General features: G+C 32.9%; 1 long non-coding RNA gene and 1 pseudogene across 1 annotated transcript in view; both read right to left on the bottom strand.

Annotated features, from left to right (window-relative positions):
- The window catches only part of LOC136795430 (uncharacterized), a 73089-nt gene that overhangs the window by 17458 nt on the left and 41378 nt on the right, over positions 1 to 14253 (bottom strand). The gene's annotated exons all lie outside the window — the stretch shown is intronic.
- LOC112210798 (U6 spliceosomal RNA) lies at positions 8035 to 8134 on the bottom strand (annotated as a pseudogene).

Below are 14253 nucleotides of genomic sequence, written 5' to 3'. Positions count from 1 at the left end.
TTATAATTAATTAATTATACGTTATCAAAATTCTGGTCTATAAAAGTAGAAATTTATTTATTTGGTTTATCTCACTGTTTTAAAATTATTAAAGACTGTTGTAAATATTTTTTCTCTGACTGTTAATGATTATCTTCTTCAGAGTTAAAATGAAATCAAAATTACGTCAATAATATCTCGATCATGAACACCATTTCATGTCCTCCATTTAGGCCAATTTACAATTCAAGACTCCAATCTTGTTTCGAGTAAGGCATAATGGGTACCAGTCAGTCTATCTGGAGAAGTAAGTTCCTCCTATTTAATTTCTTTGATTAACAATGAAGATCGAGTAGAACAAGTGCCTACAAGGATCAAGAAGAGAGCAGCAATTTTGGATAGAACAATTAAAAAATCAAGCAAGTAAGCCACAAGTATAATTTCGCTCATATTTTGGATCTGGGAAACCATCATTAATTTATTGTTACTTTGCTGTGGAATAGACTGTTTCGTTTTATTCTCATTTTTTCGTATTGACTTTCATTTAAGATTTTTAATTTCCAGATTCAATACTTTTTTTTGTCAAATATCATTTTAATTTAAGTTTGTTACTTACTCAATCATTTCAAAGTTCCCTACCGTTTTTTTAAGTTATTATTTGTTTTATGACCCCTTTCTGGTAATTTTTAATATAATATTTTATACATACTCCCCAGAATGTTAGTTCCATATCATACAGTCCACTCTTTCATTCAAGCTAGTCATTCCTATTACATTTATAAAATCAATGAGTAATATTTACATTGAAACTGATTATCCTAGATTACTAAATAGTGAAATATCAGTAGTGACAATTTCTTTCTATTTCTCAAGGTGCCGTATGTTTTTTAACTACATAAATTGAAATAAATTATCGCAGAAGATGCCTTAATGTATTGATATTTCTGTCATTCGCAGATAATTAGGTTATATAATCAAAGTTACGTGACTCGTTGGATGTAATACACCTGAAAAATCTTAAGGTCTTTGACGAGTTAATTAAAAATGAAATTATTTCAAGAAAATAAGGCCTGCAGAGTCAGTCATTTTATATGGTAGTTATTATTGTATAGAATTGATTTTGATCATGTGCTTTCACTATCTACATCAAATATGCTGACACATTCTCAGAATAGTATTATTGTAAATCTCTTATTGTGAGGTACTTGTGGTACGCCTTCGACATAATAGATAGGTTAAGCAAGCAAAGCTTTCCGGTATTGTTAGTAAGATAGTTTTCACCCCCAAAAAATCATTTAGAATTTTTTTTTTCAAAATTTTGCAAACTACTGTTAGACATTGTATATCGAATATATTAGAGTTAAGTAAAACAAACCGATAATAAATAAATGTAGCAACTCTTTTTATTTAATGTTTATAAAATAAACTCTTCGTCACTTACATACCAATATTTCCTTTACATACCCCACTCCTCCCGCACCCCGTGTGCCAGAAATGGCAAGGGAGGGGGATTAAAAAAAAATATCAGACTCCTGGACTCCTGTCCACTTTGGATCCCATATATTGATAAATTGCTCAACGATAGTAAAATCAATGGCACATTCGATTCCCAACAAGAAGTAAAAATATTACATTAAATTAATTAAATAAATACGTTTTCGAATAAAAATATATCAAACGAATGTTAGGGAAATATAACTAATTATGTTTAAATTGTTAAAGTTTTGTAGAAAACTATTATACATCAAGTAGACATTGTTCATTAATTTAGACTTAATTTGCAAAAAAAATTAAAATAAAATAAATAATAGTTCACTATTTAATTTGTACTTATCAACTATTTTGGACCACTTATATTAATTGTAGTTTTTTATAAAAGGTTATTATAATATTTTTACCCTTACTTCTCTTTAATTTTCTTGATTTAATGTGTATTTATATCTTCATGATTTATATGTTTATATATTATGTTAACCTTTTATTTTAAAGATTTTTCTTAGTGGTTTTTTATTTTCGATAAAGAATCTTTATGATAACATAAAAAAATTAATTCTCAAAATTTGAGCTTTTACGTTCTCTGAATCTTAGAATAAAAATTCGCCATCCACGACGTTTCTTCAAGACTACGGGCTAATTTTATGTTTTGAGATAAGGCACGGACGTCGTAGATCACCCAGGAACCATCATTACAATTCAAATTTTCAAAATGGTGGCCGATAAGAGCCACATGCCATATGGGCATATTGGGGTTTAAAAAAAAAACTAATTCTGAAAATAAAAATTCAATCCAATTTTATTTTCAAAATTAAAGATGTTAACCGACTTATACACATATTTCACTTATTACAAATTATATTAGAAACAATAAATCATTTTTTAGATATTTGCAGCTTTTTGCCATCATTAAACACATTATCTGTTAACCGGTCTCCTGAAACGGTATCATTTATAGTAAAAACTATACATTATATGGAATTTCTTTGGTATTATAATCACGTAATAATATTATAATCATAGTCTAAAAAAATAAATAAAATATTTCAAGATTATAAATGATGATTTGGTACAACAATAGTTCAACATTTAAATAGATAACTTGATCTTGTTTTATGCCATGTTTTTTAAACTATTCTGGTGCTATAGATATACTTTTTTTTTTAGTATGCATAGTATTAAGTGATTTGAACTTAAAAGATTTTATTGCAAGTGAGTTACCTTGTTCCTTAAGGGGTCATATTACTTCACTGAAATTAAATGCTCCATGTAACTGAATGCTGTACTAATTGTAGTGAATGGTGCAAAAGCACTGGTAGAAGAAAAGTAATTATAGATTCTTAAAATAATATTCTGAAAATTAACTATAGGTACTCTTGTATCTTTCTTCTCCTATTATTTTCAGTCGTATCTAAAACATTCATTGATAGATTGGTTCCTCTTGAAGTATAAATGTATGGAATCATAAAGTTGTTCAAATTCTGTCTTTTTTTTCTTCAACATCCTGTAGATGTAACAGTAAAGTTTTTTTTTTCTGCAATTCCTATTCATTTCTGGCATAATTTATCAACAACTAACCAACCCGTTCTAATCAGAGTGACGAGTTCAAATTTTCGTCCCTTAGGGCCAATTAGTGGTTCTATTCTTTGATTACGACAGTCTTGAATGTACTGGAATTTGATTTCCATGTGTTTACAATAAACATTACAATGTGGTGCAAAGTCTCCTTACGTATCAATAAACGTTTCCTCACTTTTTGGTTAAAGAAAGAAAAATCTCATATATCAACGAAGTGTAACCCAACGGCTTCTTGTTTCAGCCATTCTCAAAATAATTTCAGTTATAAAGTCCAGAAAGAAGTAAATTTCACAAAATCAGAAGAAAAGTAATCCACTTTTACGGAACTGGTAGAATAATTCTCGATAAGAAGAGACCAAGACTAAAATCATTCTGAATTTTTTTAAATTACTCAATTTTTTATGGGAAATCTGTTTTGACCATACATTATGATACACATTTTTAAATCTTTTTTTTGACCATTATTCGCCGTACAAAACATGTTTGAGCGTGTTTGTATTAAAACAATTTTTTTTTCAGAATGAAGACAAAATAAGCGACCATATCATGTCTTTCCGGGATTGAAAAAATAAAGTTTAACTCTAAAAAGATTTCTTACTGATTAAAAAATGCGCTTCGTGTTCTTGATAATAATCTAAGCACTTCGTTTTAAAAGTTCCATGCTACTCTATTTAACCCACATGACGCTTGTGCAGTTAAAGATTTATTATTCATTTAATCTTGAAATAATCTTTCTTACTTTCTCAGAACAGTGCTATAACATTTTAAAAGAGAGGTTAAATTACCATGTACATGATTCAGTAATGGGCTGAGAAATCCATTAGAGCTCTGTTCTCATTTCACTATTGGGCTAAAAGTCTCCTTATATTTATTTATTATTATTCGTAATATCTCAGTAATAAGAAGTCCTAATTTCGGGCTTTAAAAGTCAATGCTTACTTAGAGGCACAGAACCTTTTACTTCTTACGTAGTGGCCAGGCCGCACCTTTAATCATGGTTTAAAAAAATATTAAAATGAGGGAGCCATAAACATTATTTTTCGGGTCCTCTCAGTTGGTACATACGAAACCAAAGCTAATATCTATGCTGACTTAAGTACCCTATTTGTCAGAGTATAACACTCCCAACTAGTAAAACTTGACATTTAATATTTACCCACTTGTAACCCAAATTAATTGAAAAATACATTTATTAATAGGCCTGGTTCATACTTATCTTTTATTCTAATGGTATACATGTAAAAGCGGTCCCTATTCATTAAAAATGAAAGAGCCAAATTCGATTTATATCAAGAATAGAGTTTTTCACTTCCTCATCATTGAAAGTTATGAAAAAAAAATGAGGCAGTCAAGTAAGGAGTGAAAATTTCACAGTTAATATTTTCCAACTCCAAATGTCTGATTATTACATATATGACACACGGGAACATCATCCAAATATTATTTCTTAGGTATGTTGTGTTGTTTTATTTAGTAGCTCTATCTGATTTCGTGTTTCTTTTATTTTTATATTGTATTATATTATGTCATATTATATTTGCAGTTATACAACTGTAGATTTGCAGTTCCAGTGTATTTTAATTTATTTATTTTTGTAATTCCAACTAAATGTATGTATGCTACCGATTATGTCTGACGACAATGTCTTGCGTGATAGGTTTTAATAAACCATTATCGAACATGGAATGAGAACTCGTAATAATAGTGCTATCATTGCTTATTTCATTAATTTTTTATTTAGTTATCTATAAACAGAGAGAACTAGGGAGCCAGTTTACTATATATGTAATAATTAACATATAAAATCGAACTAAAGAAAAATTCAACATTTTAGGCCTTCAAATCTAACCTTCAACAGGCATTTATAATAATTTCATTACGCCATGTACTTTCTTATTATTTTATGTGAATATAAAGACATAAAACACGTTCTCATATTGTCGATATGCTGTTTTTAAATAGAAAAAAGTTAAATTCAATGGAAAGAAACAACCAACTCTCTTCCTAAAGTAATTGTTTTTGGCCTTTTATTGGCTCAAAGGGAGTGAAAAAGAAGACTGCTGTATTTGTCATGAAGTTCTTTGATTTTGATTTTCTTTATGGCCTAAATATGCTTTGCTTTCTATTTCCAGTCCCGTTGTCTAGTGCTCATTGATTTCACTCATACATAATTTTAACTTCCTTTATTAACTTCCACTTATCTATATATAGAATACGTAAAAAGAGAAAGTATTATGATCCTACAAGATTTCAGTATTTGACGGAAATACAAACGATTTGAGGACCCCTGAGCCTAAATAAATAAGTCTCACAAAATTGTGTCTATTCTCATCTGCAATGTTGTTGGAATTCGCATCATTGTCCTCAATGCTGATCGGGAAGCTGGACACTTACTACTTTCTCTGGGGTAGTAATAGCCCCGTACCTATCCGTGAGTGGGATTTTTACCCACTAAAACCACCGCCCTACACCTGTTCATTCATCTCCACGAAACCACCGCTAGGCATTACTTCATGGAGCGAAATGGCTGAGTGCCGCCTCGCTTTTTTCACATGTCCATGCTAGTCATGTCTTCTAAACCTCTCTTCCCCTCAGAGCTGGTCTGAAATTAGTCACCACGTTCTCTGGTGTGATGCGTCCTCCACACACACTCTCCAATTCACTCTTTCTGCTGCAAAGCGAATGCAAGTGAAAAACACGTGCTCCGTGGTTTCCTCGACAGTCTGACATCCAGGGCATTCTGCGGTGTTGTCCAGTTTGAAGCGGTACTGGTAGGCTCTAAAACATCCGTGTCCGGTCAATAATTTGGATATGTAAAAATCCACTTGCGAGTCTACCTCTCGGATTCTGCAGCCTCCCGCTCAACGCTGCTGCCACTGGTCGATGGTTATTTTTCGCTCTTCTTCTCTGGGAACGTGCATGCGTTGTCCATAGCCTGAAGAACCGGAAGTTAAATGACCGCTGTTTGCGTGCCTCCATAGGCTTTACGTATGGATTGTACTGCTGTGATGGGCACTGACTCTTCACCTAGGAGAGGTATTAAAGCCTCCGCAACCTCCTCTTTGGTGGTGAGATCATCCAAATCTCTAAGCTCGAAAAGGGACTCCTCCGTCCAAGTCCGCACTTCAGCCCCTTCGCCAAGCACACCCTCCATTGAGCATTTTTTGTAAAGCTTTTTAGTGCAGCAAGAGATTTCTCTTTCTTCCGGTCCAATTGGAGTAAGAGGTCACCTTTATTAATTTTTGCGGACCTTTGTGATTGAAACGGCCATCTCCACCATCACCGGATCTTCTTTCACCTTTCGCAGGACATCTGAGTAGGACTGACTCTCCGGTATTTTTATAATAACTGCATCAGGCCTCGATGGCTTAGGGCGAGGTTTCTTCCTTAATCTTTTCCGCTCCTCTTGTTGTTCTCCACGTTGAGCTGCATTGGATCTCTGTGGGCGATCTACATTATGATGCACAACTTGTTTATTGGGTTGTGCTTTTTTGATAAAATTCACCCATAGAAATTGCCACTGTATCAAATAAATTTTCCTTTTTTTCCGAAGGCTAGGATATGGGATTGGAGAGTTTGTGATACAATTAAAGGGTTATTATTAACAGCGAGTACACATGTGTTATCGGCCTAAGTAGTGAGGACAGTGTTAGGATTGGACCGAGGATACTACCCTGAGGAACACCAGCGGAATGAAAGTAGAGGGATGAATAGGAACCATCGTGGTTTACTTTAAATAATCTGTCAGTGGGGAAAGGAACGGATAATGAGAAAGTATATAGGAGGGAAGAATTTACGGAGTTTGTAAAGCAGTCCCGCGTACCAGACTCGATCAAAAGCCTCCTCTACATCGAAAAAGACTCCCGCGCAGTACATTCCGCGCTCCAAAGAAGACAACGTCCACCACACGATGACATTGCTGGATAGTGGAATGAGATGTTCGGAATCCAAATTGGTGATCTGGTATTATATGATTGAAATCAAGGTTGGGGTATAATCGTTTCAAATTGAGTTTTTCAAGGATTTAGCCCATGAAAGGTAATAGAGAGATAGGTAGAAGGATGGGTATTCTGCTGGCTTATGGGGTTTGGTATCATTTTGACTATAGATAATTTCCATGGGTCAGAGAAATATGTGGATCGGAGTACGGTGTTATATATGTAGGTGAGGAATAGGATGGCTTTTCTAGAAAGAAGTTTTAGGATGTGGGATGTTATTAGGTCATATCCAGGAGCTTTGCGGTTTGGTAATCTCTAAATGGTACTGGATATTTGTGATGGATGAAATGCTTTAGGTGGAAGGGTCATTTGGAGTGGAATATTTAGTTCTGCTTGAATACATTCAAGATGAATTGGGTTAAGGATATCAGGATGCGGAATAAAGGTTTTAGAAAGGTGTTGTCCGACTATTTGGGATTTTTCATCGTCAATTCTAGTCCAGGTTTGGGATTTGGTGAGAAGAGGATAGTTAAAGTCTTTAAAATTCAGTAACATTTTAGTCGTCCACCATAATGATTTGTCAGTTGTACGATTCTCAGTAAAGTTAATTAAATTTTGAATTTTGTATTTTCTAATTTCTACTTTAAGTTTGTTAGGTGTAATATGTTTTGTCAGTTGGAAATTTGGTCCAATGCCATTTCGATCTTGCTCTGTGTTTTTTCCTTAATAAGATACGAATATGCTGTGGCAGGTTATTTTGCTTATTGTTATTAATTCTAATAGTCAAAGTATTATCAGTTATGCTTGTTCTTATTGATGATAGGGGTTTTTGAATAGTTTCGTCAATGTCTTGTTTTTTTCCTTCAGTCGAATATTTAAGTCTAGTTTAGTTTCCTGGTCACATTTAAATTTGTTCCAGTGAACTCTTCCCGTAATCCATGAAGGAGCGGAAGGCTTAGGTAAGAAGCATGAATGTAAAAAAAACAGAACTAGACTATGATCTGATGAAAGGTCGTCCATACCATTCAACAATGGGTTGGGAGAGAGAAATCTGAGAGGTGATAAATATGTCCAGGATCGCAGAGGGCCTGCTAATCTTCTCTGTATCGTTCCAATTTGAGTATATGTACCGCCGAAGCGAGTACAAGGCATTACGCCTTTTACAAAAATTGTTCTAATGTACAACATTCAGAGACTCCTCTTCAGTGATGACACAATCAATGGCATGGTAGTCTTCTGTAACGAGACTTAAATAGCGAATTTTTAAAAATATTTAAAGTAATCTTGTTTATTTTAAATAATTAAACTTTTTACATTATAATGTACGCTATAAAAGGATTTGATTATTAAATTAAAGAGACAAGAAGAAAAATATTGTTTTAACTTTTAAAATACATCTGCGCAAATAAGAGTTGTAATATAGATTCATCACAGAAAGCCAAAGGTTTTTTAAAATATTATATTTAACGTAGAAAGTCGAAGAAGGCATTGGAGAATGACGAAAAACGCATAAATGAAGTTTCATTGTAACGAGTTAAACTACCGTTTCATCAATCTGATACTGTTGTCATATCGACTAAATTTTTAAATAATTACTTTTATAATTTCATTCAACTTATATTTGAGCCTATCAGTCAACAAGATGTTAATATGTATAATATCATTCTTAGTAATTCCAATATTTATTTAATAATAATTTAACATGGAATTAATGGTTATTAGCATAATATAAATCTTAGTTAGCGGTTCTATTTTTATATGAAATTTTGAATCAAGAAATATTATTATTGATGTTAAAATTAAAGTTTATTAATCTGTCAACAGATAAACTCATTTAGGAAATTAGTGCAAGCAAATATTGTTATTGTATATAATATGAAAAATCTGCATTGAAACGACTGAGGATTAATTTCAGCTCATTTTAAGGTCTTAGTGAAAGTTCTGTGATGTGCACCGCTCCTGGTTTTTATTTATTGTTAATGAGTTCTTTTTTTTTTTTTTTTTTTTTTTTTTTTTTTTTTTTTCTGTTAGAATATCCCTTCAAACCCTTTCATATAAAATATATTCATTCATAAAGAAACGAAACAAGAAGAAATATTCTGCATGTCTCAACCTTTTCTCACTTGGAAGTCCGCCTGTATACGAGGATTTTAGCAATATGCAGGTAGTAAGATGTTTATCACAAAAAATAATTATCCATCTACTATGTATTAAATGGAATAAGCACCTTTTTAAGTGTTATCTTTTAGTTTATTAGTGTTATACATAAACCATTAAATACCACATTACTGCCATCAAGTTCCACAGGTACTAGTTCATTCCTTCCGAGCATTTTCTTTTTCCAAAAGGAAAACTTAAAACAAGATTAAACGTTAAATGTTAATTAATAAATAAATTATAAATAAAACTATAACTAAATTGTCATGGATAAAATGTTTATTTATTAATGATCTTTTAATAACTAAGAATTTTACCCGTGATAATGTAGTCCTAATTTAATTCATATCTAAATTTGGCTCTGTTCTGCTGGAAACAAGGAGTATTGTTCAGAGAATACCAGAGGGATCGGTTGATAAAGTGTAACTCCTCACGCACTCACCATAATTCCAGTCTGTTACACAGGCTTATGTAAATAGCGTATTGTTATGAGTCACCAAGGAATTGCCTTCTGCCACAACATAACTTTAGAAATAAAACTTAATACAAAAAGCTAAAGAACAAATGATTAATTATATCTTCCTTTTTTGTTTGTCCTTCCTCAGTTAAAACGATCAAATATAAAAATTAAAAACATTGGAATTTAATTCACTAAGTAATCAACTAATTATGTATTAGAAAAATGAAGTTTGGTGAGAAAATAATGAAAAATACCACTTTTCTTTTGAACAGCCAGATTGTAGATATCAGATTCATAAAGTCAAGTAAGAGAGTGGATTGATGTCTTGACACAGTATACTCTAACGTTATCCAACAAAAGTATCACTGTTTTTTTTAATATAGTTTAGATTTTTATTATTGCAAAAAATAGTTCCTTTGCAATGAGTGTCTTGGAAGCAAGGGAAGGCTCTCGATTTTCTGAATACATTTCAAAGTGTGAATATTTTTTATCATCCCCGATTACTCGATTTTTTTAATATGCATAATATTGTTACATTACTTGAATAGGAGCACATGTGATAAACAAAAAAATATTTTATTTTGTCTTTGACGTATCTATAGTTGTAATATAGACTATGCTACTTTTTGACGACCCTACCAGCTTTGCAACAGTCTATAGAGGGATCGCAGTAGAGAAAGAAACTACAGTCTACGATAATATCTGTGGGATTTACACATCTAAGGTTTGAAGAATTCTATGTTTATATTATTTCTGATGGTATTATTTTAGTGTCCCTTCAATGCAGCAGTTGTCGTAAGCTTCAAGACGCTACGTCCGTCCGGACGCCGGCTGTGAGGTAAATCTCACGTCATTATGCCACCAATAGCACTTCATAACCTTGTTACCTTCACAACTATTGATCTGGACACAAGCTGGCCATCGTTAGACGAAAGAATATATGAATCGGATAAAATTTCATAGTTTTCACTATTTGCCCATCTACAAACCGGGTGGTTCACCATTCGTCTATCAACTCAGCGAACTCAGAAGTGGTGAGAATCAGCGACGCAGCTTGAATCCACCACAGACACGGGCTGCATCTTGAAGCGACCAGCTTCGGGTCGTCACCATCCTCCAACAGTTAAGATATAGCGTGAGACCGACCCCATTCATTCTGTTTTATATTAAGACGTATTAACTAATTAATACATCCACCTTTTCAGGGTTTTATTTGGTTTATAAAAATATATGCTTGTTACCTAAAATGACTCTAAATTTTTACATTAATTTTCCTTCAGTAAACAACTAAGGGCTCCCGGTCGTAAATTATGAATATGGTCCCTGAAATTATACAATATCTTTAGAACAAGTTCATTTTAAAATAGCAAACACTTATTTTAGAAAGAAGTGCCACTATTAAATTAATTCAACAATATATTTATCATTAATTGAATTTATTATTACTTATCCGTCTGAAAATCTTTGACCTCTCTGTGAAAAAACCAACCTAAAACGTACTTACTGATTTGTTCTACTTCAAATGAAATTTAAATCATATGCGTGAGACTCGCACGGAAGGAAACTTCATGGGTTCTAGCATTTGTTGGCAATTTCATTATTTCGGGAGAAGGAAATGGAATTTGATTGAGAAAAATCTTTCTCAATTAAATAGAATATCTCTTTTATCCATCTATTTCCATGAATTCATACTCAGGGCTTTGGAAAGAAACCGAGTGCTCTGGAAAGAATTTCCACGGCCCCTCGGAACTTAACCCGGTCCATTATGATTTTACTACAAAACATTAAGTAAGGATATTGCATAATTATTATTATGTAGGAGGCCCCAGAGATGCCCCTCTCGTCGGAATTGTTCATACTTAAACAAAGAAATTATGGGTTTATTATAGCTGAATTATCATAGAGATAATTTATACTGTGTTTCCCGTAGCTTATGCTGCTTACTAACGATTAAGAATAGACAAACAAATATTAACGTAACTTATGCTATGATAGACTAGAAGCTGGTTCTGAATTAATTCAGAGAAAAGAAATACAACAAAAACTGTTTTAATTTTAGATCATACTCATCTGAACACACAACTCTGTCAGTCGCTTGAAAGCTGTTGTTTGATATATGATACTTTACTTTGTGATTGCAAAATTAAATGGTTTCATTTATCCCAAAGTATTACGGCTAACATTTTGATAAGATATATAGTATGTGTCTCTAAATGTAATCATTCTATACCTAGTTAGTTGCGTTTCCGAATGAAAAATGGTTATTGCATTAGAAAAAAAGTTGAAGCAATGGGGTTTACAGTGTTCTGTATGGTTTTTAGGTGCTGATACGAAATTTGTTAATTTCAAACAAAATTTTTTTGCGCGTTATAACAAATCGGGTAAAAATAGGGAAATTTTTAGACTGGTCAGTCAATATGATGATATGAAGGCAAGGAGATTAAGATGAGTGGGACTTGTGACTCAAAAGAATTCATCAGGACACCTCTACACAACAATGAATGCCAGTATAATAGGCAAGAGACCATGCGGGAGACGAAAAACCAGATAAATTGACAAAATCAACAAAGATACGAAACAGCTACATGCAGCAAACTGGAAAGCAGTAGCCCAAGAAAGGCAGGAGTGGAGAAGGCTGGTTCGGGCGGCCAAAGATCTACAAGGTCTGTAGAGCCAACGGAGCAAAAAAATACATTATTTGTAACAATGCTAGAACATGTACTCAAATTATGCATTCTTTTTTAAATTTATTCAAATATCAAAATTTAAAAAAATTAAATCTGTACCACTACAGCCCATGAAGGGTCGGCATGCAGTACTTTGTAACGGTTGTGTAAGGAGGTGATTTGGTCAGACCACAAGATTTTCAACCACTTCATGAAGCTGAGCTAATCCTGGAGGGCTCCCGAACCGAAAGGGCTGACTCACGGCTGTATTGAAACAGAAAATAATAATCCGCCACAGCCGGAACGAACCCAGGTTCTTACAGTTATTAATACAGTACCTTACTACCGAGCCACCTGCTCCTTCTTTATTCTACTTTCAAATATAAACTATGTAAATACGGGAGCCTCAGACAACTCTCAGCCATATTCTGGTTGTTGGTTTGTTATAGCCTCATGCTCTATCTGGTTGACAGAAAGAAAAATGCACGGATTTACTGAGGAGTGGGTTACAGTATATTCACAGGAGAGTCTGGCTGTAGCAAACGGATAGGTGATCTCACTTGTCTTACACCACATCACCTGAAGCTATTTCTAACATCTACAAGAATATTTTACTAAAATTATGCTTACATAGGTTTGTTAAAATATAACCTGACTGATTCATTCTTCTGTAAATGAAATTTAAATTATATGCCTGAGCCTCTATCAGCCAGAGAGATCATGAGGGTACAACAAACAACCAAGCAGAATATGGCTAAAAGTAGCCTGAGGGAACGACTTGCACCACCATTACCCGCACCAGAGACTTCAGAGCACCAGCCCCCTTCTAAGCGATAAATCAGGGACGGATACTAAGGAATTTAAGAACTATATTAAATAGTTTTTATAGGAATGATTTAACAACAAATAAAGCTAAACCAGACAACTCTTTTTTTTAATGAAATGCATAACTTGTAAAAAATAAGAATGCTATGTTTTGCAAAGTGTGTACATTTTAAGCTTGCTATAACTCATTACCTGTTTCCTTAAAATAAATACAAATACAAGGTACAATAGGTGATAAGCAGTTAATATAAATAGTTGCTTATTAATAAAATAAAACTTTTAATTCCTGTTGCCAACAAGAAATCAGTTCAATAGGCTTAAGTTAGAACTTTCCTTCACCTGCTGTAGCCAAGTTATCCGGCCAACGGATAACTTGGAGTACGTGAGGTAGAATAACCACGACACGCGTGAGGTAGCTAAACTTAGTTTTTCAAAACTTTCTAGGCACAGAATCAATTAATTGTGGAAGGGATATAAAGGGGAAATAGGTGATGGGTGAAACTAGTGAAACAAAGACGGAGTTTGGATTTTTCTTAAGTTGTTGGTGTTATTTTATCATTCCTAACGTCTAAAAAAATCAATGCAAGCAAAATGGTTTTTCCTGTTTTAAAAACATCTTATTTGGTATAATTTTTCAGAAAATTTTATAGAGTCAAGTATATGTTATTGATTTTTAAAATTACAAAATTGTGGCTAAAGAACTGAAAAGACTAATCTGCTAAATATCTTTAAAGTTATGTTACCATTTTTTTTTAAAGTAGACTAAATTTGAGCGCTAGCAGTGGAATTTACCTTCTCGAGTTACAGTTTTTCAAAATCGTATATATTTTTGCCAAATAACAAGGAATTAAAATTCATTTAAGATAATCGTTAAGTTTTCGATGGTAAGACTCAAGGTCATAATAAAGAGTCTGGAAATCAGTCTCGTCCTTACTCATTGACAGAGGAATTGATGTTTGCTTAAAATAATCCTGATGGTTTCGTTATTTACTTTAAATGTTTCAATTCATTATTCAAGTTCTAGCTAAGGGCTCTTTAGGGAAAACTCGTAATAATTTAGAAATGGTTTTATTAATTTTTATCGTGTACTAAGTATTTTTAAAGATTTCTGCTATTTAAAAATTCTTAGTACTAAAAACAAAAAGAGTGATAATTT

Source organism: Halyomorpha halys, unplaced genomic scaffold (assembly GCF_000696795.3).
Source record: "Halyomorpha halys isolate HHAL.00 unplaced genomic scaffold, Hhal_1.1 Scaffold1488.1, whole genome shotgun sequence".
NCBI classification, from domain to species: Eukaryota; Metazoa; Arthropoda; class Insecta; order Hemiptera; family Pentatomidae; genus Halyomorpha; species Halyomorpha halys.
The sequence above is the reverse complement of the archived record's forward strand: the minus strand, read 5'-3'. Positions and strand labels throughout refer to the sequence as shown.